The sequence below is a fragment of the Cicer arietinum genome, chromosome 5 (assembly GCF_000331145.2).
Source record: "Cicer arietinum cultivar CDC Frontier isolate Library 1 chromosome 5, Cicar.CDCFrontier_v2.0, whole genome shotgun sequence".
In the NCBI taxonomy this organism is placed as follows: Eukaryota; Viridiplantae; Streptophyta; class Magnoliopsida; order Fabales; family Fabaceae; genus Cicer; species Cicer arietinum.
The window spans coordinates 53,364,454-53,371,790 of record NC_021164.2 but is presented as its reverse complement, the minus strand read 5'-3'; positions in this window follow the sequence as shown (position 1 = coordinate 53,371,790).

Below are 7,337 nucleotides of genomic sequence, written 5' to 3'. Positions count from 1 at the left end.
GGAATTTATCTATTATTATAAGAGCTAAATCTGTTGCAGTAAATACAAATATTAATAATTAGCAAATGCCGTTGTACATGATAAGGAATTAAGGATAATTGTTAATTGCTTTTATTTTATTTTTTATAATGGATTTACTTGATATGTCTAAGGTGACCACTATAACATAATTGAAAGTTATCTCTCAATAAAAAAAAAATTTGGTGACTAAAATTAATATCAAAAAATAATAATAATTTTTTTTTATACTTCTCTTGTCACAAAATTTAGTAAAAAAAATAGAGAAATATCGTTCATACATATCCAAATTTATAATATGTATCTTACCGAAAAATTCTCTTGAAATGGCGCAGTGAATAATACTATCTCCGTTGCACCTAATAAAATTGTTATAATAAGAGTAATCTTTTATAAGGTCATCATCAATCTTATGATCATGCTGAAAAAAAGAGAACAAATACAAAAACGTTTGTTTTTGCCAAGAAAGTGAAGCAAGAAACAAAGGTGTCTCTCCATTTTTATTACGAATGGAAATCAATTCGTCCCTTTCACCATTTTCTCCAATTATACACTCACACATTTCTTTAAATCCTCTTGATGCTGCAAGATGCAAAGGCGTGTCCCCTTTCTCGTTCTCCATTTTAAATGCTTTCATGTTCCCATGAAGTAATATGGAATCAACAAGACTGCTAACGACACTTTCGTTACCTTCATTTACTGCCACGTGGAGTGATGTCCCTATGGTTTCGTTTATTTTCATTGTGCTGAATTTTACATCTGATTTGTATAGATTCTCAACTGTTTCCCAATTTCCTTCTAGTGTGTCCCAACAAAACTTCACGTCTAGATATTGACACACATATTCAAATAGAGTTAATTAATTGGTTGCAATTTTATTTTGGTCCGTTGACGCAAATATCACTGATAAATTCATATATGTTAAGTGAAATCTTGAGTTTAAACAGATATCACCTTAGAATAATGGTAACATTAGGAAAAAAAATTTATGGAGTGAGCAAATATAAAAAATAAAAATTATATATTAAACCTAATCGATAAATAAAAATATTTACAATTATATTAAAATTCACAATAAAAAACTACTTACATAATAAAAAAAATCAAAATTAATACTTATATAACATGTAAATTATATTCGAAACAAGGAAATAAAAACTAAAAATGAACTATTTAGAAATATTGAATTTGACCGTATTTCAAGAACTTAAATCCATCCATATATAATTGATTATGTGCTAAGCATAATCACAATATCTATTTCAATGTAAGGTTTTTCATTCCTTCTCCAATTACTAAAAAGTAATATTTTCTTTTCTCTATAATTTTAATTATTTCATTATAAAATAGATTATATCTATTATCTGTTTGGATTAATAATAAATCAACAAATTAATTATTTTTGTTGGATTTCTTTGGAGCAATAAATTTGTATTTGGGGTAGCTAAATACATATTAGGCTTAAATACATTTAGTCAATCTATTTTGTAAAAAATGAAGTTGTAATCCCCTATTTTTAAAACAAGGTTTTTGGTCCCCTATTACCAAATTCTTTGTATTTTTTGGGTCTCCACCATTTTTTATTATGTGACACTCTCATTAATGATATGATTTGGATAAAATAATTAACATGTCATTATTATTTTAATTGATTTCATTATTTATTTATTTATTTATATATTAAAAATAAAAAATAAATTTGAAATATTTATATATATTATTTAAAAATTAGTTAATTTTATTTAAAATATTTTAATAGTATTTTTCATATTCCAATTTGTTAAAATTTTAAATATGTTATATAAATATTTCATTTAAACATGTGAGATTTTAATTTTATATATTTTAATTTATAAATAAAATAATATTAAAAATTTAACAAATTTGAATATGAAAATATTATTAAAATATTTAAAATAAAAATAACTAATTTTTAAATAATATATATAAATATTTCAAATTATATATTATGAAATTTTTTTAATAAAATAAATAAATTTTAAATAATTTAATATATAAATAAAATAAAATAATTTTTAATATTTTAATATATATAATCAATAATGAAATAGAAATAATTTTATCTAACTCACAAATGTCATTTAAATTTCACATCATAAAAAACAGTGGGCAATAAAAAAAGTTCTAAGAATAAGTTAATAGAAGTACCAAAAAATCGGTTTTAGAAATTAGATGGCTAAAACTTCTTTTTAGACAAAATAGTTGAATTAAAATTATATTTAAGTCTATATATTATTAGTGTGGCTAAACATAATGATATACTTTCTCTAGGCTCAAATATAAAAGAAATTGAATCAATAAAAATTGATGTATGTAGCCTAAAATTTAGGCCAAATACACAAACTTTTGTTGAGCAGACTCTCTTATATTCAAGAAAAAATAATGTGCTTACTTGCTAAAACAAGAAAGAAAAAAAAAAAGGGGAAAGACAAAATTATCCATCAATATAAAAAGACCATTCACCCGTACCTCAGAAAATGTCTTGTCTAATAATATCACTATTGTCACTTGAGTTAAGTCTTAAGAAGTAAATATTGATTGCAATTTACTACTAGGAAAAGTGAATTGCCAACGTAAATTTAATACCAAAAAAATGAAATTTTAGGTATGAAGTATAACCATATTAATTATAGGTATGAAGTATATTTATCTTAATTCAATATTGATTAATTTCATTGAGAATTTGTGGAGTTATATAAAGTATGTTAGAGATACCAAATTTAATAAAAAAACTTTATTGTTATACGTCAGAGATATCAAATTTAATTAAAAAAAAACTTTATTTTTATGTACCAAACTAGCTAGTTGTGATTTTAATCTATTTTTACGAAAATTTTAGTCTTTCTAACACTTACTTATATATAATAAAAAAGGAATTATTAACAAAAATAGAATGGTTAAAAATGAAATTGTTCTTTAATTTTATGATTCTAATATTTTGCGATGAAATTAGATATAAATTTTCAACCTGTTGTTCCGGTGACTATTTTTAATTAGTCATGAAAAATAATTATTTACCGTCTTTATCGAGGTATGTGATGTCATAATCTCCTTCTTCAATATCGGACATGATTGTCTTGAAAGTTGAAAATCAAATTGAATTGAAAAGAGAAATATAGCCCCTATGTTATTCTTCAAATGTAATTGAACTTCCTTTTTATACCAATCCAAATGTTTCAGTGAATTTGAAGGATATAAGAATATCAAAAGAAATTTATTCCGAACATGCTTTAGAACACAAGCACATAATTAAAGTAAAAAAGAAAAAAATATATTCTAAAAAGTTTGCTTCTATATATATATATTATACAAGTAAAGTATATTATCTTTTACTTTCCACAAAACTCATGAAATACACGCTTTTTCATGGTTATTTTTTTGGGAAGAAAATAGAACTCTTCTTATTAAGTTATATATCTCCTTATTAATTTAATTTTTTTATAATTAAAATAATAATAAATAATGGAATTTAAGGTTTCAAAGACTACAAACTATCTTGATTTAAGGAAAAAAGAAAAAAATCTCGAACTCCAAGCCTTAGTAATCGTATGGCCTTGTTTTTTTTGTCCTTAATAATTGTGTATGTAATTGTTGCTTATAAACAAAAAAATTGTGCATAATTGGTCTGGGAGTGTTTCAACGGTTCACGATGAATATTATGGGACTAAATGTTATTTCCCGTCTTAGTTACATATATGTATTTATTTATTTTATGAAAATATTTTTTTTATATGTTTATTTTAATTTATTGATAAAAAGATGTAATACTTTTAAAATGAACTATAATATTTAAAAAAGGAATGAAATACTAAGAATGATATAATTTTAAAAGTAATAAAAATAAGTTTTTTAATTATAAAATATATATATATATATATATATATATATATATATATATTCACATATTCAATTCAAAACTCTCTTATGTCATTGTTAGGAAGATAGTACTACAAAATCATCATAAATTTTCTTATAACAAATGAAAGATAAGTTTTATGGTATATAAAAATAAGGTGTGTATTAGTGTTATAAACTTTTTAATTAATAATTTTTATAATTTGTTCATGTACGTATACATTAATATAATATTTATTAAAATAAATTAAATTAAAAAATTGAATATATAAATAATAATTTTAATAATATTAAAATATATAAATTTTTTAATGTACCATAAACATTTCTAAAATAAATAAAGTTTAAAATCTGAATTTTCTTTTAAAAAAGATAATATCATCATCAATCAATAATAACGGTAATATTATTATATATCTTCGTGGCAGTATGAATAGGCGGCATTCTACCATTATTTGCTTTATTTTACCCTTTTGGGCAGCACCTTTCTTACTTTACTTGCCATTTAAGCAAGTAAATATGGCTGTCTTTTGTACCATATTAAAAAAAAAAAAAATTGTGTCCGTCTTCCATATTTCATTTTAAATTTAAAATGAAATAATTGATGTCTAAAGTGAATTTTAATATGAGATTTAAAAGTAAATCTTTTAAATTTTAACATAAAATTACTAAATTAATATAATTAATATGAATTAATATTTTTTTTATTGATTTAATATTATTAAGACAATATTAAATTTAAAAAAAAATTATGTTTTAATTTTAAAAATATTAAAATTTGAGACTTTTTATTTAGTAAATTTCTTTTTTAGACATTTTAATTAAATAAAAAAATTATTTTGTATAAATATTTAAAACAGTTGCTTTAATAATCTCATCCTCGAGTCAGCTCTAATTATAAATAAAATTAGTACCACAGGTCAAAACATCAAAGCCTATACAAAATCTAATCAATTAATCTCGAAGGTAATATATGTTTGTGCTTATTAATGGTATATGTGGTGCTCCACACTTTGGAATTGTAACTAATAAGTTTACTATAGCGTCAACAATAGAGGATCCAAATTTTTTTTTGAAACTACAACGTATTGCTGAAATTATGGTCCATTAATTTTATAAATAACGATCACCACATTCTGTCGATCACGTATATCGATTTAAGTCAGAAATTTTCTTAAAATAGGGATATAATGTAAATATAATGGTTGATATGTGAAAGTTAGAGAATTAAATGATAAAGGAAGTTGTGAGTTCGATCATCAATCTCTACAAAAAATAAAAAATAAAAAAATATAAAAAAAATAAAATAAAATAAATTTTTTTTGTTGATCATGAATCATGATCCCAAAATATGAGGCTTGTGAAGGTATACTATCACTCTTAATGAATTTTATTTTTGGATAATTCTATCCTCAATGATTTTTGTTGTTGTGGTCGTATTTCATTTTTTCTATTGTATTTTTTATTCACTACTTTTATGGTATAGGTCTCAACAATTTTATCATTTTCTTAATTAAGTAAAGAATTGTAGCTATGAATTTTATTAACAAGGTTATGATCAACCTATAACAAGACTTTATTATTGTTGGATTTTATATCAACTATAGACATCCAACCTCATAATATGTATCTTAATATCGAAAAATTCACTCTAAATAATGAAGTAAAAAATACTTTTTTCGTTGCTCCTAATAAGATCTTTAAAATAAAATAAAAATTATCTTTATCACAATCAATCTTATAAACAGAGAATAAATACAAAAATGTTTGTTTTTGGCAATAAAGGGAAGTATAAAACAACAGTGTCTCTCCATTATTATTATCAATATAAATTAAATCCTTCCTTTCACCATTTTTTCCAATTATACACTCACAAATTTCTTAAAATCCTCTTGATGTTCCAACGTGCCTTCGTTTACTGCCACGTGAAGTGTTGTCCCTCTGCTTTTGTTTATGTTTATTGTGCAGAATTTTACATTTGATTCCTATAGTTTCTTAATTTGTTCCCAGTTTCCTTCTAGTGTGCACTCACGAAACTCAATTAATTTATAAAAAATATATGTTCATATATTCAGTTCAAGATTCTCTCATGTCTTTGTTAGCAAGATAGTACTCCAAAATCATCATCATTTTTTAGGCCTTTTGATTAAATAAAAAATATTTGTTTTCCATAGAGATTTAAAACACTTGCTTTAGTAACCTTACTCTTGAGCTTGAGCCGACTAATTGTAAACAAAACTAGTACTATTGGCCAAAACATCAAAGCCTATGCAATATTGTAGGGTCAAGAATGTTAGATAACTTGTAATTCAAGTAAGTCATTAATTGTATGTAATAACTAACTAACTAATCACTCAATTAGTTAGTTTGTTAGAGGATAGTTAGAATGAATATGAATAAACCATGTATAAATAACACACTCTATTCATTCAATAAATGAAGTCCTACAATTGTATTTTTTGTTACTTGCATCCTACAATTGATATGCTATTTTTATAGGATTTTAAGAGGGTATTTACTCTTTATTTCATCTTATTTTATAGTTTCGATTTCAACTCCTTCTTATTTACTCATTTATTTATTATATTTGCAGAGTTGATCATGAGATGATAAAATAATTCAAATTGGTCAAATCAAATAATTTTTTAGGAAAAAAATATCAAGTTTAGTATTCTAGCTTATGTTGGAATTCAATTATGAGTGGTTAGTCCCATATTGACTAGGAATGGAGGAAATATTGGATATATAAGGAGAATGACCCATAAACCTATTGCCTTAAGGTTTTGGGTTGAGATGTGGTGTCTAAGTCTCTTAAGAATCCTTGATGTTTAGGTCATTCCGGATGTCGCGCTCCCCGTACTCCCCAACTGGAATTCAATTGAAGAATTGGCCTGGTGGGGGAGCAAAAAGCACTTGGATCAAGTGGGAGATTTGTTGGAATTCAATTGAAGAATGTTAGACATGTACCTAATAATTTATGGCATATGCACCTCGGTCACTTGAGTGAGAAAGAACTCAACATACTCGCGAAGAAAAACTTTTCATAATACTGGTCCTCATAGGAGGCAAAATAATCTTGATTTAGTTCATACTGATGTTTGTATGATGGATAGTAAATCTCTTGGTGGTGCATCATATTTTGTTACTTTTATTGATGACCACTCTAGAAAAGTGTGGGCATTTCCTTTGAAATCTAAAGACTATGTATTTGGAGTCTTCAAACATTTTCATGCAAGTGTTGAAAGAGAAAAGGGAAGGAAATTGAAATGTGTTCGATCAGATAACGGTGGTGAATACTGAGGTCCATTTGAAGAGTATTGTAGAGAACATGGAATTAGGTTTGATAAAACAGTTCCAAAGACACATCAGCATAATGGTGTTGCAGAGAGAATGAATCGTACAATTAATGATAGAATCAGATGTATGCTCTCTCATGCAAAATT